This window comes from Cyprinus carpio, chromosome B6 (assembly GCF_018340385.1).
Source record: "Cyprinus carpio isolate SPL01 chromosome B6, ASM1834038v1, whole genome shotgun sequence".
NCBI classification, from domain to species: Eukaryota; Metazoa; Chordata; class Actinopteri; order Cypriniformes; family Cyprinidae; genus Cyprinus; species Cyprinus carpio.
In genome coordinates this window covers 24,464,887-24,489,537 of record NC_056602.1, presented here as the reverse complement: position 1 = coordinate 24,489,537, position 24,651 = coordinate 24,464,887, and the positions used below count along the sequence as shown (strand labels likewise).

The window sequence follows — 24,651 nt, the reverse complement described above, 5'->3', positions numbered from 1 at the left end:
CAAGGTGTCCTTTATCAAAAGCGATGTTCATCCCCGCCTGACAGCGGTCAGAATGTATCGCTGTTCTTGCTGGGGACCTTAAAAACACTTGTCATTACTTCTCATAGCCTCTAGCTTGTGGTAAGAATCAAATATATTCAGTTTCACTGGGAGGAGTTTCCAGCCAATCCCACATGTCCTCTCGTGAACCCAGTGCTTGGCATCTTACGGGCAGCCTAATGAAATTAATATATCGGATTTTCTGCAGTGATTGATATGCTACATCCAAATGTAAACCATAATCTATTCTGCTGAAACTTGGACATCAGCAAATCTGATTTATTGCAGGTACTTAAAGAAGAACTTATTGCACCTCTTCCTTCCCATGAAATTATAAAATGAACCTTTTGGATGTCAGCCATTATAATTGCCGGTACTGAGAGACTCCAAAGTGGCAGTTAAAAACAAACTTAAAGCAAGAGTCTGTCGGCAATGACCTTGAAGGGCACGAAACATTGGCTAACCCCCGCTGTTATGAAACCACCGACTGGTTAAAGCGAGTTGTCTGCGATTGAAGGATGCGATTAAAGATTGCTGGTTTGAAGAAAAACATCTATGCCACCCTGCCATGTCTGGAAACAGTTTACACTTTATTTTAATCACTGTTGACTAATCGCTGAGTCATTGTTTGATGTAGCAAATGAGCAAAAAAGTTTCATTTAGGTGATAAATATTCCATGTTACAGCACAGAAGTGATTTAACTTTGTTCAAACACTTGATATCACTTCCATAATTACAGACTGTGACAATAGAGACAACAAAGAGATGATAAAAAAAAGAAAAATGGTGCAATGATTCATGTTAATATAAAAGGATTTTTTCACAAGTATTTTAGCCGCATCTATCTAAAAACCAAGGTATTTAGTTCTTGAATTTACTACATTTTTAAGGTAAGTGGTTGCAATCAATTTATTTTCGCTACATTTAAATAAACAAATTTGTTGAAAGTAAGTCCACTAAATTTATTTAAATGTAGCTAAAATAAACTGATTGCAACCACTTACCTTAAAACAATTTAGTAAATTCAATGAATCATTTTTTTTCAGTGTAGATTACTGTACTAATTACTTTCTCTAAAAAGTATTGTATTGCTTATAATATAAAATTGCATAAATTATTCTTGAACTGAGCAAAGTATTTAAAGGGAGAAGGTTACATTAAAAAATGAACCCATACATTTTCAAATTAGATGTTAAATTATGATGTTAATCCACTATTGTTTTATAAAGAATTGTTCTAGTCTAAACAGTATTTAAAGAAATTACATCAGATTAAAATAATTCAATTACAGTAAATAATTACTCACTAATGCATTACACCCAACTCTGAGGATTTGTATATACACACGTAAAAATGGAACTATATGTACTAGATTAACTTGCAACAACAAACTCTAATGCCAAATTACAAGTCCTAAATTGCCATTTTTTCACTATTTTACCGTCATTCACTCAAAATATTGAAAGATAAAAGAATAGAAAGATATAAAAAGGTTTGCTTAACTGTCCCAAACAGTATTATCTTTTATTTCAAGAAGAAAAAAACATTGATTGGAATCTTGTAGCCTTTCTATTAAAACATGTTTTTGCTTAGGAGGGTTACTTACGAGTCACAGTTATTTGCCATCCACCTTTTTTAGTAATTTAAGCATGAAATATTTAATTTTGCTGTCACTCAGGTAAATATGAATGTGTCTTCTTCAATTACACAAGATAAAATTAACATTTCATTGCTGCCAAACTCCTGTATCATTTCCTCCCCTCCCTGTATACGGGGAACCACATCACCAAGCCTGATCACTCTTCCTGGCAGCTATTGGCTAGTTAAGATTGTGATAGAGGGACATTGCTATTAAATTCCTTGAAGGATTTTATTAGCTATTTGAGACACCGTACCGGACTATCACACTATTAAGCAGAGCTTAGAGAGAGGAGTTCACTTGGCTCTTGGTAAGTTAATTGCCAATCTACTGTTGCCCTGGACATTGTGGAAAATAATTATGCTTTTGACATCTGGTCAATATCATAATCTGCTTTGTTCTTTAAACTCTCAAAAACCCAGTTTAATCTTTACCATTTGCATTCTCAGTCATCAGCCTACAAGTAAACTTCTTTAACTTCATCACAAAGTAAACAACACATTAAATCTAAACATGGTGGAGTAAAATGTATTGCTTTGTGTACGAAGTGGATGTGCACAGTAGTAGATCAATTTTATTTTGCTGACACTGGGTTTGTTTATCTTAATCAACCGTTTATGTGTCAAAGATTTGTTTGGTACTAATCTTTGATTTGTTAGCTCCGAGATGACTCACGCTGTACTGTTCAGAAAAAAACATAGACGTATGTCATCTTTATGAGACACCTTGATGTGTATTTAACCTTTTACTAAGCTCCAAAACATTTTCCTGCACATGCTCTGGTACATTCTCATTGATTTTGGATTGTCGGGACTGTTGTATCCTATAAACTCCTCAAATGGTCATTGTTTAATGAATTATGTTTATGTGAAAGACAAAGGTCAATACATTTAAATAATCATTAAATGACTAAATAAATACTATTAGAGCTTTTGAATTAATGGGTTAATTTAGCACAATTAATTATACAAATAAAAAGTTTTAAACAAGTGGATGGCTCAATCATTTGCATTCATTTTGAAAAATCACTTTCTGCAACGTCTGTTTAATAATTTTTTAACTGCCACAGTAATGTCTTATTGTTTGGGGCAAATACTTATATATTTAGTTAATTGTAATTAATTAATCAGCATGCAATAATGCAATCAATTCAATTTAAATTTAAATCCAGTTGATAGCCTTAATTATTAAACAAATTCTAAAAAGAATCTAATTCAAAAAAAAAAAAAAAAAACAATGTTTCTGTATTATCCAGAAAAAAGACAGGGGATTCAGTTGCTAAGAGGATCCAAATGGACTCTTTGGAGTTCTCCAAAGCATTTTAAAGTTTTAGTCCTATTTGATCCACACACAATCAGTTGAGACATGCTGGCTCTGTTCCCAAACTCAGTGAGCTGGTTTGGTGTCTCTTAAGGCAGCATCTTAACTGAAATGGAACCTCAAAAGACCAATTTGGATCGCTCTATTTTGGCAGCGTTGTACAAATAGCACTTCCCACAACATGCATGGGAGATCTGACTTACAGTTGATTTTAATATAGTGTTGTTATGTTAATAACCATTAACACAATACTGAGTAAACCAGTCCATATTTAATTTGATTTGAACTGCTTTGTCCTTTATCTTCAAAATATTTTTTTCACTGAACTTACTGCAATGCATCATGGGATTGTCCATGCAAGGCTGCCTTAGAATTTAGCCAAACAAAAGGTATCCTAAGCACCATAATGATGCTTTTGAAACAGCCTACGTAGTCAGCTCACGTTTTGGAACACAGCCATTGTCAAGTGTTCTAGTACCTTTGGTGCTTGATCTCTATACAGTGAGCTTTGCTTTTAAAAGCTTTAATGTTCCTGCCAAAGCCAAGAATATGTGTGGCAGGTGTCCGGATTTAACATTAGCATGCTTGGAGGTCCACATGGCCCATAAAAACTAACCCCACCTTGCATCAGGGATCTGATCTCAGTCAGGCTTGCTTTAAACCACACTTCCCAAGCCAAGAAGAGAGCAGGACTCAGGGGCCAAATGTCTGACCATGTGTTTTTTTTGAAAAAAAGATTATTAATTTTTTATCAAGATTATTATTATTTACTTGCTTGATAATAAATTAAATTATTCACTTCATAATGCGAGAGCTTTTTGATTTTGGGAAGAATTTAGATATTTTTGAGAGCTGTCGCTGTCTTTCAACATGTATTTTTTTTATTAGGGGGAGGTATCTATAAAAAAAATGTTGTACTGTTGAGGAAATGTACAAGGTGCTTAGTGATTCATCAGAACATCATGACATTTACGATGAAATGTTCTTATTTATATGTGACATGTGACCTATCAAGTGACTATGTAATCTGGTACAAGCCTAAAAAGGCAAGTCTGGGGAACCCTATAATGTCACACACATGTACACCTGGCCATTTCAGATTACTTAAGATGCATAAATCAAAATCCTAATATATCTTTATTAGATATTCCTGAGAGGTCAAAGGCCATTTAGAGTACTAGTTTAACATATAAGATTATTGAAACTGAACTACAGCAGTAGATCAATGTTTTATGTAACCATTTTTAGCCAACAGATATTTTAAAGGAATAATAGGAATTTGAGAGATTTATTATAAAAATCTACAATACATATCCAGTTCCTTGTCATCACCTGAGTTTGTCAAAAAATAAATAAATAAATTCCTTCAGAATGAGACCAACCTGAAATAAACACAGTTTACACGCAACATACAAATAATTGGGGAATTTTTGTGAACTTTTTGACTGCATTCTACATTTAGCAAAAACTAAATATATATTTTGAAACAATTACTAAATTTAACAAATAATTAAAGAAACAGCAAGTAACACTGAATCAAACAGAATATTTAAGTAGAAATAGTATTTTCATGTAAAATGTTCTCTTATTTTAATTTACAACCTTGAAACATCTTTTTTTTATAGTGCACTGTGCATATGAGAGAAAATCTTTAAATAATGACAGTTCTCAGTACTGAAATGACATTTTGACATTGCTTAAAGTGTTCAACATCTCATTTGTTTCCTGACCTCTGTTTCAAAGGAAGTGTTTCAACTCAGCGAGTCCAGAGATCACTCAAAACATGTCAGCATTGCATGCCGCAGAGATATGTGTTGATCTCCATTTAATGCTTGAGGCCAAAATATGAGTGACACCTGCTGACTTCTCCCATCAAACACGACAAGGCAAATGATCGGAGACAGACGAGGCTCCTCTTTAACTCAATGTCACTTTCTGTCACCTGGCTCAAATCCTTGTTAAAAAATGTCTGACATCAACAGGGATTTGCATTCCCTTTGAGAAGCCTGTTAAAAGAACATACCATACACTGTCTGACCAAACTCATGACTGCTCTTGAGTACTGCGGAGATCGGCCCCTTCGGACAGCATTTGGAATCTGTTCAAGAGACAGGTGATATTTCAATGAATCATCTGCACAGCAGGGGTTTAAACTACATTGAAGTTGCCAGAAAAACATTGTCATCAGCTGTAATTCTTCTAAGTGATGCTGGGACCTAGTGATCAAATGATCTTAAGAGTCTCTAGAAATGCAAGGGGAATGATTTACAGACTGAGAACGTTTGATTAGCGGAGCCATGGAGGGCAGTCGGCATGTTGTGAGGTTATGATATTAAGATTAGCACCTTGTTTACCTCTTTGATGAACATGGTCAAGTTTGAAAGGCATACAATCACTTAGAAATCTTACAGAGGGCACTTTGCATATATTTAAATATATTTCACAAGCACTTGTGGTCTGAAGCATCAAGGCCAGTAACTTCTCGACATTTATAATATTAAATATGTATAAACACTTCATTGTAGGTTAAAAATGATTAGCAAAATGTGTTTTTGCTCAGATCCGATTAACGTTTATCAAATCAAATCATATTGCAGGTTTTAAAAAAGGAGGAAAAAAAGCATGCATCTTCTTGAAGCATGTGTGTAACATGGCAAGTTGTAGAATAATATTTCCTGTGACCACAAGTGGTCTTATTCTGTGGACTGATGGTTTCCGAAAAAAGAACCTTCAATCAACCTTTACGTTGACTCCGCCTCAACAATTCCTTCAGCGAAGCCTCGCTATTATCCCGCAAAGCAATTTCTGGTATAACAGTGGCACTGTTTCAAAAATTACAGGTCATACTTTCAGTGTAGAGACCAATTTTTATTTTATTTTTTTCTTGTCACCAGGCACCTATCTATTAATGGTCAGTATGAGCATGGCGGTTATCTGGAAATGAAAATTTACAGACAATTTATCATCCATCATCAGAAATGGTTTACTTTACTTGAATTTGATAAATGACCCTAAATTAATTCTTTCTGTAAATAAACATTTTATCTATAATATTTTTTTCTGTGTGCAGACAAAACTGCATTAAAGCCAAACCCAGAGAAAATCAGAAGGTCATAATCAAAATGTGGAAGAAATCAGAAGTGTCTGATCAGACCGCAACAGGACAAAGTAAAGTCCCAATGTTTATATTAATGTATATATTTAATAAATGAATTCTAGATTCATCTTCTTTAAATCACTAATAAATTAAACCATGCTTACAGATACAGATACATTTTATACTAGTATATTTTTTTATTAAATTATTGATTAATTTTATTTTGATTACTGATAAATTTAAATTTTATACTAGTGAAAATTTAATTTTTATACTAGTGAAAATTAAATGTAACTAATTTCTTTTGAACAGTCCCGGGAAATCCCTGAGAGAAAGAGCCATCTGGATTTTATCCACAAACATATGTTTTTCACCATTAAACACACACACACACACACACACACACACACACATACACGCACAAAACATTCTTTAATTAATAACATGATATATCAACTAACTAATCAAATTAATTGTATACACCAATATCTGCCACATAAATTTTCATTGAAAAAAAATCGAGAGATTTTTGCAAACTTCCAGGTAAACTGGCTATTTTCAAGGCCATTGTAGGTGATCCCGTCCCTAATGTAACATAGGCCAGGGACAATGGTGATATTTCAGATCCACAGAAATATCAAACCAAGTTCGACCCTAATTCTGGTGAACACACTTTTGAGGTGAGCTGAGTTTCATCCCACAAATGATATAACTGAATGTCCTAGTTAGACTCTCTGCACTTTTTTCTAGATGCCAAATGTTTCTCCAGACCAAGCAGACACCTACAAATGTTTTGCTACTGACGTATTTGGAAAGGCTATGGTCACTGTTATACTGAATGTCATTGAAGGTATGAAAATTGAGACGTTTCCATTCCTAACACAGCAATTCATGACCCCAATCATTTGCAATGTGGCATTTTCTATTCAGTGGGATTGAAGAACAAGGAGTCCAGTGAGTATTAATAGTGTGTGGTACCATATGTGCTGTATGCAGCTTTATAAATCAGTGGTTTGATTTTTCGTTCATGCATTTTTCAGCTGCAACTGATCCAAATTTGCTCAAGGCTGTCCTGAAAAGGAAAAGGTGCTGTAAATCGTATGCTGTAAATATAGACAATTATTTTAGGCAATCTCTGTGACTAATGCATTAACTACTGCATCTTTGTTTTCATTCTAAGATATGAACTGTTTTGGGGAGATACGGAGACATGGTCCCCCATAGCTTTAATAAAGTCCAGTGGTAGAAAAAATATTGTAAGAAATTAGGTTTAAAAGTTTTATATCCTTTTCAACCCTTTCCCAAAATATATCCCATATCCTATAGCCATACCTTTTCCTTTAATCAACTGTGAATTACCTCTCAACCCTGCAGTAAGGTTCGTCCTAAAACCGAAGCAAGGAAAGATGGAGAAATTGACCCAAAGTTCTGGGAGATTTTGCTGAGCACCGATAAGAAAGATTATGAGCGCATCTGTGCAGAATATGGGGTGACTGACTTCCGCTGGATATTGAAGAAACTGAATGAGATGAAAAGCAAGAGAGAACAAAAGCAAGCAGAGGTACAGTTTTGATTTGTTTCTTTTTGTTTTTTAGATACATTTTCAATGTGAAATCATATGTAATGATATTTTTACTCACAGTTCGTCAAGAGCATTTCTAACCTAAAACACATTGATGTGAATCCTGGTGGATCAGCTTCTTTTAAACGTGATCTTAACAATTATTGCATCACTGTGTTCAAAGACAAATTTATCCACAGGCTGCTGGTGAAGGATTGTATGCAGTTGGATAAAGACATCTATGTGGCTGTGGCCGGAATCAAGTCCAGTAACGCCTGGCTGCTAGTGGAAGGAACAGTGTGATCTCAGCATTTTCTAAACATCTTTGAATTTGACTATAACAAATGACCAAGATTAGTGTTGGAGAGGAACAGGTTAAATGCACCAGCGCTGATAACCTAACTGCATTTTTCAGTAGAGTTACAGCAGATCAAATGTTTTCAAGGTTTTTGTCCATTAACAAGCTATTTTTCCAAAAATAAACAAGGTACATATTGTGCAGCATTACAACCAATTGAACCAAGGCAAAAACCACACAAACTATCAAAGAATGCCCTCTTTATTGATTAGAATGGGGAAGTCTGATTCATTTTAGCCAACTGGTTGATTCATTTGAGTTACATATGAGTCATCAGTAGTGTTTTTTTTTAATCAGTTTCAATTTTTCAAATTCTTCATTATTTGTGATTTGTAAAATAACTTACATCATTTCATAATTATATAATCAATATTTGCACTTAAATCAGGGGTATTCAAACTGTGGTCCAAGTGGGTGGGGGGGGGAGGATAAAAAAAAAAAAAAAAAAAAAAAAATTAATTAATAAATATTTAGATAAATTTAAATAAAATAATAAAATAAAATAAAAATTAAAAGGTTGTGTGATTTTTTGTATAATATAATATAAAAATACCATAATATGTTTGCAGATATTTAAGAAACATGGCAAGTTAGCATACCTGTTTATCTGAAAAACAATGCTACTGTCAGTTATTCTCCTTTGAAAATGTTTGTTCAGAGCCGGAATGTCAGCTTTGTTTTGGTTTGTGAAACCCGCCTACTGCCAGTTTACCCAATTGTATTTCAGCATCCCGGGTTGCCAGTTGGCAGAAAACACAGCGTATTTAATTCCATTTATGGTCAAGTGCGCTCGTTCCTGTTTGTGTCATCAGTCTGGTGACCTGCCTGTGCGTCAAGTCTGAGGAGGAGGGGCCGGGTGAAAAAAACCCTCTCCAATATTTTGAATTTGGACTGCAATACCTAGTTCAACCACTCTGTGTCAATCCTACATACATTACCTTTAAATAAAAAATCTGTTAAACTAAACAAACCTCAAACAGTACAGTACTATAGTGTGTAGAAAAATAATTATAAATATATAGTAACAATGTAAATATTTTCCAGAACATATTTTTGGATACAATACTTTTCACAGTATACATTGGGACTTTATCTTTAACAATATATTGCTGCATTTTGAATTTTAAGATGGGGTCACTTGCACATGATGATATTTGGAGGCCCATGGAATGATTAAAAAATATATAATAATAATAATAAATTAAATTAAAAAAAACTTTCCTTAATATAGCTTCAGTGTTGTTAACGACAGTATAACCAACACTGTTAAAGTTCACATTACAGAAATTTATTTAATAAGACTTGTATATTGTGCTTATTTCATATTCTTCTCTGGTTTGTTTTGTTTTGTTTTGTTTTGTTTTGTTTTGTTTTGTTTTGTTTTGTTTTGTTTTGTTTTGTTTGTGTCCTGTTTGCCTTTTGCAATGAACCAGCCGATAACAGTCTAGATAATAAGGGCAAAAAGAAACCCTGAAATACGACCCAAGCTGGAAGGGCAGGCGTTGACCTGGCAAAGATCGGTGCAGAACAGCAGGTCAAGCTACAGAAGGAAAGAGATGAGAGAATTGCGGCTACCAAAACAGTAAGTGCTAAGGAAGAGGCAGCAGGTGCGGTAGACAGCGGTGGTTCTGCATCTTCTCCTGGAGATTGTTCTTGAGCAGAAAAAGAGGTCAGGAGAGATGGTTCTGGAGACACTAGAGGAAAAGACATAGGGGAAGGAATAAGAACCACACAAGTTCATTAAATAAGGAAACTTTTATCTTCTGCCACATAAAGACACCACAGTTGCATTGATAATTATAAAAATTATAATGTTCAAGTGTGACATAAGAGTCCAAAGCCAGAAGTAATATCAAGGTGAATGTCAATATTCATGCATACAAATTATAATTTTTTAATGACTGTCAGGATTTTCAGGTGAGAAAATGTCAAAAAGTGGAGGTGTGACTACAGGTTCGAATGAAGCCCTGCTGTCTGGAGACTCAAATGGTTTAATGGTGTACTTAACACTACATGAGAAATAATAACTGCTCAAATACAACAGCCATTAATTTCCTCATCAGTACATTGACTCCAATTAATATGAGTTAAGTGTAGCTCTAACATTATTTCAGTGCCATATTCACATTTAGCCACAGTGTGGCAGTGTATGAATGACACAGCCCATGATCAGACTGAGGGGAACAGTTGACAAGATTAATGGTCCTTACTGGCAAAGGGATGTAATTTAGGCAGTTTAGGCAAGTGATTTATAACTCAAATATAACTGATCTAGCCAACTGTCTTAATAAATTTCAATTTGGTATCTCTGTGATTAACTAGTCAGCTTTTGCAAACTTGCATATTTTTCATTATTCATTATTAATTCAGTATTTTATATATCATTTTAGTATTTGAACCCTTTCTTTTGAAAATGCATCACATTCTTAATCCCTAAAAATGTAATCAAAAGGCATAATGCAAGGAACTGTGGATTTTTGCAATGAGCTTCAACCTGATAGTACAACGTGTGGTGTTAATACTAATGAACACTATAACTTCTGTTGATACTAATAAACAATCTTTTAACATTTCAAGCCTACATTAACTTCCTTTGCTAAACCTGCGTTCTTCCACCTCCACAATATTGCATTTCACCTCCCACTTCTAAGCCCAAGACACTGAATCTCTAGTGTCTCTCTTAATTGGTCTTCTAGCTTAAAAATCGCTGACAGATTGCAATGCAACAGTTGTCACCCACACCAAACAATCTTCCCACATCATCTTCATATTCTCATATCCTCATATAACGGTCTTATCTGCTACAAGGTTCTTTTAATGGTCTTAATGGTCTTGAAACAATATTATTTCTAATTCTTTTTTTTTCTCTGATCGCCGTTTTTTGATATGATGTTTCTTGTATATAAATCCCTGACTCACATAAAAAGAGGTAATGGTGAGATGAAGTAATAGTTATATAAAATACACTGTCCTTGTAACTGCATTATCTAGTTGCAATTTCAAGAACAACATTGTGAACATTTGTGAGATATAAATTCACAATTAAAAGAAATAAAGCTGCAATCAACAAGAAATCACAATAACATTTTATTTATTTATTGACTAACTGGGGAAGTCGTGGCCTAGTGGTTAGAGAATAATTATATTATACATTAACATTTATCTGGATATTACAGGTATTGAACCATGCAGCAGACCTCGCCCGGTAACTTAAAAGCCAGCAAATCCAGTAAGGATGGGAAGATGTGAATTAATGATACTATGGTATACACTCTATTGATTTAATAATTGCTCTAAAAAGTCTTTGGTAATTGCTCTTTATATTGCATCTATCACTTTTGCTAGTTGTCTTTTAAAGATAAAGCAAGCATATCTAAAGATGGAGGTACACTAAAGTTAGCAATACAAAGCAGCAAAGATTCAGACTCAAGACAGAATCAGGCTGAAGTGATGGAGTGTGAGACTGACACCATGACAACAGCTAGAGGTATTGCTATTTCTTTTTCATTTCACAATACAGTATATTACTATAACACATGTTTGAATAAGTGATGAAAACAGTTTTAAATATCACAGATCTTCCTAAATTCGACCCTGATGACCTACACAAGCTCTCCAAAAATGTGTTAAAGTTAGCCAGACTGCTTTCTTTAAAAAATGCTATTACCTCCTCAAGACCTGACAGAGATCAGCTGGTTTAAGGATGGCACTGAGCTTTTTGATGGTGGCAGCATAAAAATAGTAAAGGAACTAAACCAGAGCTGTCTTCAGATAAAAGACTGCCTGGAATCTGACTCTGGGGAAATTAAGATCCATCTTAAAAACACTTTTGGTACTGCAGAGGCCTTCTCTAGGCTTATTGTGGTTGGTATGTTTCTACTCCACTGTGCATTATATTGAATGTATTCTGAAATAAATATTTATAAACCTTCTGCTTTTTACATGCAGACTAATACATTAACATTAAACTGACACATGAAGTATTTCAAACAACTTTGTACCCCTGCAGACAAGCCAGGTCCACCACAAGGCCCAGTAGAAGTGATTGACAGCTCATCTTCTGTCACTGAACTGGAAGCCACCAAGTGATACCGGTGGCTCTGAAGTGACCAACTACCTAGTCAAGCATCAGCAGGTGGGGCAGAGTGTGTGGAAGAAGGTGTGGGATAGTTCAGCTGACCGCCTGTCCTTTCGAGACGTGTCCCATGGCAAGAAGTACACACCCCGAATCTATGCTGAGGATATCAGTAATCCTCTGGAGACAGGAAGCATCTTGGCTGGAACTCTGAGTGAGACACTGCATGAGTGCTTATGATAAATGAACATCACTTATGCATATAATAAATAAATAAATAAAAACTTAACCAAATGCTCTCACTGGAAAACATTTTTCCACTTAAGTATGGTATCAAAACTTTCTATGCTGCAGTTTACCCTAATCACCCCGCCCCTCCAAAGGTGGTCAACGCTTTAAAAAAACTGCATCAACCATCCACTAATGAAAGATGGAGGAACCAAAATACTGGGCTACCAGCTAGAGGAGCGCAAGAAAGATACAAACCAGTGGGTGAATCTGAACCCATCTAAGGAACCCATTTCAGGTACCTGTTTTCCTAACATTTCCAAAAAAATGCCTACTTGTCTGGGGCCGATTCTAAATTACAGTTTATTGCACAATATGTTATGTTATGATCTCAAAACTCTTTAGTGCATGATTTGTAAACTGCTACATTTTGACACACATAATCAGATTCATATGTATGGATTTTCTGACATAGTAACCTTGCTCTGTAACTCATTCTCTGGACATTTCACTTTGAAAGTTAATTAATTTTACATAAATGTCGCCTCAGGTAAATTTTTCCAGTGAGTCTGGGTTGTTGTTTTTTTCCAATTACTTTCAAAACCAAATGGTTTCTGGTACATCTACAGTCAGACAAGAGTTAGATGCTTTAATAAGCTACTCAACATTTCTCAAACCTATACCATTCAGCTTTATATAGCTGTTCAAGTAAAAGAAAAAAGAGTGGACATAGCTAAAGTGACATCAATGCCATGAACTTTCCAGCTAATAAACCCAATGAATGTACAGCAAGTGAACTGGAAAACCTTGATTGTGTATCTTTAGGCTAAAATTAAACTAATTAGAATTATAGGGTTTGAAACCCAGAAAGAGGACATTCATTTGAAGAGAGATGCAAGGTTCAATGTAAATGGAAATTATTTTTCTGTACTTTTAATCTATGTAATTAGGAAACAATAGTTTTATGATTAAATGACCTCTAATTCAGATAAAACTTCGGACTATTCGTTACTACAAGGGTAGAAATAAGGAGAAGTAAATGCCATGGATGAGAGGGTCTAAAATGTCTTATATGACCATAACATATTACTTCTGACTAAAAAGTATTTGATCTTCACATAAGTAATGTAGCATTTATAAAAAAATTAAAAATTCAAAAAATAAATAAACATGTACATCTACACTGTAAAATATCAAACTGCAATGTTACTTTAAGTCTGTTGGTGAAATCTATGTGGTCAGGCTGATCCTGCCATATATTATAAATAATATATAAAGCAATATTTATATACTCTTTGTCTATTTAATTTAGATGTTTTCCAAGATGTAGAAAGCTTTCACCTGGCAGAAACTTTTACTATGTTCTGAATCCTGAGTTTGGAATATTGTAATGCTTTTCATATTCTTCTGGGTCATAAATATGTAGTATTTTGCAACAGTGTTTCTTGTGTACTTTCTAGCCGAAACACTTGAGCACATCAAGCTGCATCTTGTCATCATTACTTTAACTTTCAACATGAAATTCTCCATAACTGTAATTATGCCATTTCTCTTCACATATGCTGAAAACAGTTTCTACAGTAAGCTATCTGAGGTCATTTCACTCTGAAACCTCCAAACCAATTTTTTTTATTTTTTTAATATGAATACTTTATGTTAGATTTTGTATTATATTTATTTATTTACATTAAGAATTATCATTCCCTCTAGTCAGTGAGAAATAGGAACAGACACCCCTGCTCAAGGCTCTCAGACGTACGCTCTATCTCTAATCCAAACTCTTGCCCTCCGAGTGATATCGACCAAATGTGTTATGGTTATTGATATATTCTTTTAATTTATTGGGTGCATTTAGAAAAAGTCAATGGACCAAGACTCAAACCTGCAACTCTCAAAGCAAGACATATTTTTCTGAACCATAACAACTCACGACCAGGTAAGAGTTTCTGAACCCCTAACACTGAAATCCTATAATAGCCCCTGGTAAGGCTTTAAATGGTCTAGCACTTTACCTGAGGCACCTCTTATGAATTCTCACAGAAACTTCCAGTAATTTTCAAGAGCTTACCGCCTCTCCATTTCCATCATATTTTCCCAGCTGCTTGATCACCCCAGAAACCAAACCGCTGTCTCTCATAAACCAACGTCTCATTAAGTAGAAAAAATTCTTTAATTGAAGCACAATGGTTTTTCTGTTCTGATGATCTTACCTCACAAATGAAGTACACAGACTCTTCATTTATTCCAGGAATAAAATGCTATCAAATCATCCCATCTCCTAATTGAATTAGCACAATTTCACCTATATAATTAAAGAACCGTCTTTGATTTCCTTTGATACATACTCAAACTATTTTTATTAAAGCTGACAATTTCCTCTAGAATAATCTTTACACGAAAAAGACAAGATTCAAACCTGTTTCTTAATGAGCACAACAGCCCAATATGTCATGGCTCCACCAGCAGATAACAGTGGACTAATTATTCATCTCCAGACATGTTGGTTATCAAGTCACTGACTTTACTTGATGTGCTACTATGACAATTAAAATAATCTGCTTCGCACAGCTTTAAACTATGCAGTGTCGGATGTCTCTGAGGGGTCAGAGTATGAGTTCAGAGTGTCAGCCATTAAAATGTCTGGGCCTGGAGAACCCAGCGCTCCCTCTGCGATGGTCTGCGCTAAAGACCCCAACAGTAAGTTCTGTTCATAAAAGTTTCTTAAAAGAGAATATAAATGTACAACTTTGAACTGAATTGCCTTTCTTTCTACTTTCCATCCATTAATTTTCAGTCAGGCCCCGCTTCAAAGATCCTGTAGGCTTCATGGTTGTAAGAGCAGGAAATTCTATCAGAATATAAGTCGATTATGAGGTACTTTGATTTATTGTGCATGCTGTGGATTAAATAGTGTGGCAGTCCTCATTCCCAAATGAACATGTCTAACATTAGTAAGAACATGTACATTTGCCCCAATGTAAATTAATGTTAATAACTTGGTAAGCACTCGCAGTTTCTGCTATATTTAGTTATGCTACATAATTTAACAGCAGATAAAACTGGCTCAGATTTTCAGGAACTAGCATTGACTTGTTCGAACTGTAAATCTGAGTAAAAATCTGGGCAAAAATCATACATTCCAGCAAGCAGCAATAACCAAGGGGTGAGGCGGGCTTACTGAAGCAAAGGGTCAATTCAGCTCAATATATTTAAGCAATCATGATTTTTGTTTTATCATTTCCTTTCAAACATGTCAAGGGCTCACCACAACCTGACATCACATGGCTGAAATAGGATGAACCTGTGTCCCCCTGGGTCAACATCATCAATGTTGAGGACTCGTCCACACTCGTCATCCCCTTGTCAAACTATTTAGACTCAGGTGTTTACACCATCATGACAAAGAACTCATGATGAAGAAGTGGACAGTCCAGCTTTGACATAGAAGTCAGAGTGGCAGGTAAGTCAATAATCTGAAAGAAAGAAAGAAAGAAAGAAAGAAAGAAAGAAAGAAAGAAAGAAAGAAAGAAAGAAAGAAAGAAGGGGATGCATTTTACAATATATCTGAACATTACTGCAAGATATTCAAATATATACAAATCAGTGGAGAGGCCTAAAATTTTGAAGTGAGTGGACCTTGATGAAATATGGTAGTACTACTACTCTCAAACTAAAGTGCATAATTTTACAGTACATAGGACATAAATGGGGATGCAAATTCCAACAACTAAAATGACATTATCAGTTTTAGGCTGAAAGAGAAAAAAAGTCAAAAATATATGCCTAAATTAAAAAAAATAAATAAATAAAAAAACTTGAAAAGCTTATCTGTTGAGCATTATACATAAAAGATAGTGTGCCCTATATCGCTAAAAAAGGTCCCAACTTGCAGATAACAACAAACATAATTGTTTCAGGTTACAACCAAACAATACCGGAAGTACAAAAAGTACATTAAAACAATATGGACAATTGGATTTTGGGTCGTGTTTTTGTTTGTAGCTTCACCAAACATTAGCAAAACACTTATTTATTTAGAGCAGGTGTTCTCTATTCAAACAAGCCCAAACACAAAATAACACTACATGTAGATGTTGGGGTAATCCTCATAGAGTGGCTTGACATGCTGCTTTGCTAAAGATATAGGACATGCAGGATCCGACTGTGTCACGATGATCATGATGCACTGTTTTCCAAAATCATTTGAAAACACTGGGAAGCACAAATACTAGAAATAGAACAAATAGAAACTGGATCTCAGGTACTGTGGGTAGTGCAATCAGTGACATTTTACAGTGGGAGTGCACTTGGACTGGATTGATTGCTCTGATTGACAACTCTTGCATTTACCATTGAGTTACCAAGTAGTTCTTATGTTAATGTATTGTTGTCATGTATGCAGAATTCTTTTTCTATCCTACAAAAAAACTATTTTGTCATTTGTTTGGGTGAACCAGCCATCAATCTGAGTGAGCTGTTGCCACCCTGGCCCTTGTGTAGCCTCACCACTAATACAAATATATAAGTAGTTTGAGAATGTCAGATCACTTACAGCACCTTAAAATCACTGCCATATCAACAACCTCCTTGCATATCCTGTATGTGCAATATTTCAAAACCTTGCCTTAAGTAGCCTCTATAAATTATGCAGAAAGCAAAAAGCAGACCAAAGTGCATCACCACTTTGAATGTGCATACACTGTCCAGTTTATCACATTGATAATTAGGCTTTGCTGCATGCAGGAGCAGCTCTAAGCGGGGGCAGTGCCCTTGTGTCAACAAGCAACTCTCAGTGCCCCTGTAAATTCATATATAAACAAATATTTTTAATTAGTCTACTTTATGTAAGGCTGTTTAAATGGCTAAATAAAACATGTGCACAATATGCACCACTACTGGCTGTAAGGTCCTTTGGGGTACACAATTTTCATTGCATCCTTCATGTCACAAGGTCACCACCTATGATAACTCTGGAGAGGCCACCTTCCAATCTTGGTTCCACTGAAAGTCCAAAGTCCACCACAGGGCTTTCAGCTGTACATAACCTGCGCTGTCCGTGGCTTCCCCACACCACAGGTTGCGTAGTACCTCAACAATGTCTGCATCAACTCCAACAAAAACTATTACATCACAAATGCATATGGAGTCTGCTCTGTGTACATCATCTGAGTTGGGCCACAACATAGTGGCAAGTACAAAGTGGTGGCAGTCAACTCATTTGGCAAAGCCGAATGTTCCACCAAACTGAAACTGAAACTGAATATGTCACTGCTACCATGAAACGCAATAATTTATTTTATTCTTTATTCTCTGAAATTCAGCACACTGACAACCAGCTAGCTTGTGTACTGCAAACCAGTATATAGTGAATTATTTTATTTAGAGCTGCTTAGGAATAATGTGCACTCCAAATGCCAAGAGATATATTGGTGCATCACCTTTCATGATATTTTATTAGATAAAATCAGATTAACTGCATATTAGTGCTGTTATAAGACTTGAATGTGAACTGTTTATTTAAAAAATAAAATAATTGGTAGTTTAAAAAAAAAACTCAAAATAAGATAATTTTTGCAAAGGTTGTTACACTACATTTTCCCCTTATTCAACAAAAGATTTTAGATATGGAACACAAGGCATTTTGGATATCATAAAAGGTTCAAGTACTTTACTACTCCAATGCAAAGATCACCTACCCTAGGCCAAATACAATAGATTTTGGACAAAAGTAATGCAAGTTATCGACGACTCTACTGGAGAATAAACACTCATTTTGCTGCTTACCTTGTGGCTTCAGGAGGTGTTTCAGGTCGTAGGATGACGTTTGTGTTTACTCAATTTCCTGAAGTCCAAAGATGTCTCCAGGCTAACTCAAGCACAGGTCCTTGCAATTTGCCTGGCCCCAGACTTTGAGACAAGCTGTCTGGGCACGTCAAGCTTGGTAAACCCCTGTCAATGTAAAATGAAACCTACCCTCAGGGCATTGAGGGAAATATGCTGCCACATGAATATATATATATATATATTTTTTTTTTACAAGGCCTACATTAATAACAATACAAGCCCCTGTTATTATATCTGTAAAAACTTTATATTTAGACATAATTAAAATGCAATGGTCAAAAATCACCCATAATAACTGCACTTAAATAACTCTTACAAGCAACTAATGCTTTAATTTTAAGAGCCATTTAAGATACGCTTTAAATGTCCAATAAACATGCAATATGTATGGTCATGTTACAAGAGACCGTCATCCTACTGTAAATGGCAAGGCCTGTATAGGGCAAGTGTCTACATTTAGGACACATGTATGAATTTAATGCTAAACTTAATCGGTTTTTTGATTGTAATCATAACATTTCTGCAAATAAGTGAACTACTGGGATGGAGTTCATAATCAGTTTGGTTAAACAATGACAGTAATAAACAATGTCTTGTTTGTAGACACTTTCTTCAGCCAGACATTGAGATCAGCAGATAAACATCAAAATAACATGATAAACAACTTTTTTTTGCAATGTCTGACATCACACAAAACAAAATTTCGCTTTACATTCAGTCATGATCAGAAAATGATACATGAATATGAATATCTGCTTCATGGGCTGGACACCCACCCCAGCTTCTCAAATGAAAGCTTTAATGTGACAGCTGATTGATTCAACTGCATGGAAGGTTTCCATTCGGTCCACCAATGTTCTTAACTGAACAAGCAGCATTGCCGCAGAAGCTGAAGGAGCAGCGAGATTTTTAAGGTGAGTTTTTATTTTCTTTGACATTCAGCACAGGGAACCATCAGGAACAATTCACCATTCCTATCACAACTCACCAATAGTTATGAATTTCATTAGTCCTTGAAGTAAGAATACATAATGGAAACAAATTTAGCCATAAATAATGGCTTTAAGCACATGATTTTATTATCACAATGGGAAGACAGCTGCACATGTAAAACAAAGGGAAAAATCCCTGAGAGCAATATGCTACACCACACTAGCAGTGTTTTTTTTCTCTTAAGAGTTAGGACAGACAAATATGTAAGTGGTCATCTACTGGCATACATTATTAATCTTCTCAACTTCTGTCTTGCAGTATTATTCTTGTCTTTGGGGTTAGTTTAGATAAATTTTTCAATTCAAACACTTATTTTCCAACAAAACATCCAAACCTCTTGTAAATCTTGTGAGATCTGGTAAAGCAAAACACATTTACTTAAGAAGCAAAGATAATACAACTTGTTTTCCGAAAATGCATCTTAATAATGTTTTTCTTGTTTTAAAAATAAGTCTGACAATATTGCATAGTTCAACTCATGGCATTCCAAACCTCTATGATTTGCTTTCTTCCATAAAGACAGAGATAATGTTAGGCAGAGCAATAGTGACCAGCAGCCTTGGTCACCATTCACTTTCATTTACATAAAAAGAAAGAAAGTGACAACTGAGGCTGTCATTTTGCAATTTGTCATTGATCCAAGTAAAACAAACATAAAGGAAAAAATCTAGACTCACAATCTTAAACAAATTAGCTTCTTGAGTGCATTTTTCTTGTTTTGATGCATTTCATTTGGCTTTGTTTTTCTACTTTGTTTAGTACACAGGAGATACAAAAATGAGACAGACAGACTAAGTGAAAAAGCGAGACTTTTGGATAGACTATACAGCTTGACGCCAGATTGATTGACAAATGTTTAGGAAAGATGAGCAATCTGAATGAAAGGTTAAGGTTAGGACATTAGAACACCATCATCCCAGCCATATGGTTGAGAGCCATTGCTTCAGCCAAAAAAAAAATAAAAATAAAATTAATAATAATTTCAAATGTTCTATTCCCCTCAGCAAGACCCAGTTACTAAGCACCGGATGATTGTGTCAGATCTTTTTGGTTCTAAGATTTGCAGAAAGAATAGTTTATGGCTCACATAATTTCATTTTATTCATGTGTGATCTGTCAAATGTTGGATAACTGTTTCTTTCCCCTTTGGCCTCGTAAAACATTGCTGAGGATCCTGTGAATCGTGGAATGCCAATAAGTTTTTTACTGCCAGTCTAGTATTACGCACCATGTGATATGTATCAAATCAAATTCTTAATATATCTTTATTGGTTAACTTTTTGAAGGTCACGGCCTGATATATCTTCTTTAGGGCCATTAGGGGAAAGAAAGAGGAACACCTTTAAATAAAGGTGCAATAAGGTGCAAACTCTCTGTCTGGGGTTTAGGACTTGGCAGTTTCATAACTTTATCTATACTAAAAGAAAATCATGATTATTTGAGAAATTCAGTAGGTTTTTATTACTAAATGATGGAAATTATGAAAGATAAAATTAACAGTTTTATGAATAATAGACAATAACAAGACCTATATACAGACAGATTTTTTTAGTACCTCAAAAATAAAAAAAGCACAATTTTGAGATCAAAGTCGTAAAGTTGTGAGAATAAAATCATATTTAGGAGATTTAAGGCATAATGTTGTATGAATAAACTAGAAATATTTAGAGAGAGAAAAAAGCAATCACAATATTACAAGATGCTTTGTGATCACAAAATGAACAGGCCACTGCAGCAACAGCAAAAAAAATCTATGCAAAAAGGATGCAACTGAATTGCAGGATTTACCAAACAAAGAAGTCTTGTGGTGCATCAGCACAGTAATTATTACTATCTGAACACTTCAGTAGTTGCAAAGAATTTAATTTATTCAGAAGAAACAAACATTCATTCTCCACTTTGCTATTCTCGACCACATCACTTTGATGTTGCTTTCCTAACAACTTTATTCTCATATTACAATTTTAATCTCATAATGATATGACTCTCATAATTGCCTTTACTCTCAAATCATTTACTTACTTTTAGTGTGTGCACTTTCCCACAAGTGCATGGGATCATATGCAAGTTATATTGAGACTTTAGCCCTATTCGCACGGGATTAGTATTACCTGGTGACCTCCAGTCATTTGTAATAATTGTGGAGATTGTCTGTGATCTTAATCCAGTGTGAATCGGCCATGTCTGTAATTTGTAAAGTAAAAGCTCCCTCGCAAATGACCTACCATATTTCGCCAAACACTGAGGTCCTGTGATAATATTAGTCCCGTGCGAGTCAACATCTCTGTGATTTGGCCAGCATTTGGCAGGTCGTATATCATTTTTCGAGGTTTTTGTTTCCTGTTTGCCTTTTTAGCCATCTTTCACAAAGAATGGAGCTGTGTTGGAGTATTTTGATAGTATTTTGGGTGCTGACATATTGCTACACCATACAATTTGCAGAAAGAGACAGCTGAAAAGGTTTTGAGGTTAATGTGTGACAAATAAATCAAGCATAAAGCTTGAGATATTATTTTAACCAGGTGAAATGTAAATTACAGCGCACAAGACTATATTAGTTTCTTTTTTTTTTTTTTAAATCCATCTTACCGGACCATAGAACGGAACTCTCAAAGCCTTGACATCTGGTTATCTGGTTATATTTCGAGTAAAATCACAGGCTTCGCTTATTCTGTGCGAATGGACCACATGAAATTCAGATGTGTTTGCGGATTTCAAAATCACACAAAGTCCCCAGATAATACTAATCCCATGCAAATAGGGCTTTTGTATCACATTGAATGTATTTTTAAAACTTGTTGTTCTACAAAATAAAAGATAAACTTACAGCAGCTAGTTGTAATATGTGTGTGTGTGTGTGTGTGTGTATGTTATATATGTTTTCCATATACAGCCTAATTTCTTGACTATTGGAACAAGATTAAAACATTCTGAAGATGCCACTGCCTGCAGAACAGATTCCTGTTGGTCAGGGTAAGTTATATTTGAATCAAAACATTATATTTGCAATGGTTTACATGATTAAATTACTTAAAGAGCAGGTCATATGGTATTTTTAAGTGTCCTAATATTGTGTTGGAGTCCCCTATAACAGGTTTAAATGCATCTAAGGTAAAAAACATTATAATTTTCTCAAAATATACATTTAATATTATAGTCATTTGCCAATGATTTTGAAACGATTCGTTCCGAGCAAAACCCTTATGCAAACGAATTGTGCCCACCGATAAAGTTTAGCTGCTAAACTGTGAACACTTGGTGGATACGTTAGCCGACTGCTAACATGACTAACTGATGAAACAATACACTTTGTAAACCAAAATGTCTACTGTAATGTTTGAAGAACGACAGACAAAAGACACTATGTCTTAACTTTTAATCAGAACGCAGAACAGTTGCATCACAGGAGCACACAACAAAAGGTTTGAATTGTATTTCTGTGGTATCCTTGAACAAAGCGTCTTCTTAAACATGATGTAAACACACTATCTAGCGGAAATGTTTGTGGGCAGGTCAGACTCTGTTCGTATTTAACGGGCAGGCGGGGATTATGCAAATGTGTTACCCAGTGACATATACCAGTAACAGGCAAAAGATTTGAAAATATGACAACTTGTTCAGGAGGTTCAGAACCGACTCTCTCTTTTGAAAGACAATATCTTTATTTATCATGCACTTTTTTGAATAACAACTTTGCAGATTGTTTTCTTTTAAGATTAGCTACATTATAAACTGCAAGAGATTTTTCAAAACCCCACATGACCTGCTCTTTAAATAAAAATACAAATGTCCCAAATAAAAAAAAAATAAGGCCTAGGCATATTGTGTTTGAAGGCTTCTAGTACTACAAAATCTCAACAGCTGCTGAGTTATTAACCTGCAATTTTAAAAGCCAATCATCAAGAGAACACTATGAATTTTAGTTTTGACACACACACACACACACACACACACACACACACACACACACACAATAAATGCACCACCAAGCCTAAAACATTTATGATAGGTTCAAAGTGTTAGCTTATCCTTTATTTTGATACCTCCTTATTTGTTTTGGTCCAAACTTCCAAGGAAACATTGCCCTCATGTGGATATATGAATAAATATCAAGTGAAGGCAATGAAGATTGCACGTCAGCTCTATTTTATATAACATATGGCATACAGTATGTGTGTTTCTTATTAACAAAAACAAAACATTCAGTGTTTAATCAAGCACATAATGTAATGATTTATGCAATTTAACGATTAAAGCATCTCTCTTTAAAGTGGAGATCAAGAAGAGATCTAGAGTGCCTGGTGTTATGATCACCCAGTATGTCAAGGAACTGCCACGTGGAAAAACTACACCTGATTTCACCAGAAAACCAATTGCCTTGACAGTTCAAGAAGGTATAATAATGGTATTATTATTATTATTATTATTATTATTATTATTATAATAATTAATAAGTGTTAATATTGTTAAGTAAAAAAATTAAAAGATCTGTTCTTTTCAGTTGTTAGTAAATTCACATTAATAATTGATATATTGTCTAACAGACTATTCTGTGTATCTGATTAAACATTTATGTGTTAGTCGAGCAGTCATTTAGCTATAATGAAAAAGTAGTACCTTCGGGGTAGTAGATCCTTCACAAGCATAAACCTCAGAGATGATGAATGGATTGCCTTTCTGTAACTGCAGGCAGAGTGGCCATTTTCAAAGCAGTGGTGAGCGGAGATCCAGCACCAACTGTAACATGGGCTCGCAACAAGGGTGACACTTCTGATCCAGAAAAATATAAGCCAAGATATGATGAAAGGAATAGAGAACATGTTCTAGAGGTAACATATCAATGCCAAACATTATCATACAGTACAGCATATTATGATGATGGAACCTCCTACAGTCAAATTATTGTTTAATTTGTTGCTTTCAAACAGATAGTAAATGTGCAAGTAGATCAAGCAGATACGTACAAATGTTTCGCAACAAATCAATTTGGAAAAGCCATGTGCACAGCTGCATTGAGTGTCTTTGCAGGTAGGCAATATATATTTTTATTTGAAAAAGCACAATATTCAAGAATATTATCATAATCAAATCTGTGCATTCAATGAGAAGTACTAGACAATTAGATCTGTTGTATAATCTGAATGCATGCTCACATTTATGCAGTGTTCTTATGGTAGTTCCTTTCTCTGTCTTTTAGTTGGATTCAAGAAAAAGTCAAATGATACATCAAAAAAAGGTGGATATGTTTATCCTGAAATATAAAATGATTGTAAAGAGGGGCACTTTATTTACATGCCGTATTGATAATGTATGATGTTTTCTGTTTTGTTTGAAGATGACCAAACCAACGATCCTGAGGACTTCAGGAAAATGCTTAGAAAAACCACGTAATTGTTTAACTTCTCATTTGTCAGGGAATCAAGTGTTTAAGAAATGTCTCTTATGATTCAAAATTACTTTTTTCTTTCATCAAAATGAAAAACCTTCTGTCTAGAA

At 34.8% G+C, this 24,651-nt stretch overlaps 1 pseudogene; it reads left to right on the top strand.

The window, feature by feature from the left end:
• The first annotated feature begins 6,846 nt into the window (after positions 1–6,846).
• LOC109071657 lies at positions 6,847–24,546 on the top strand (annotated as a pseudogene).
• The last annotated feature ends 105 nt before the right edge of the window (positions 24,547–24,651 follow it).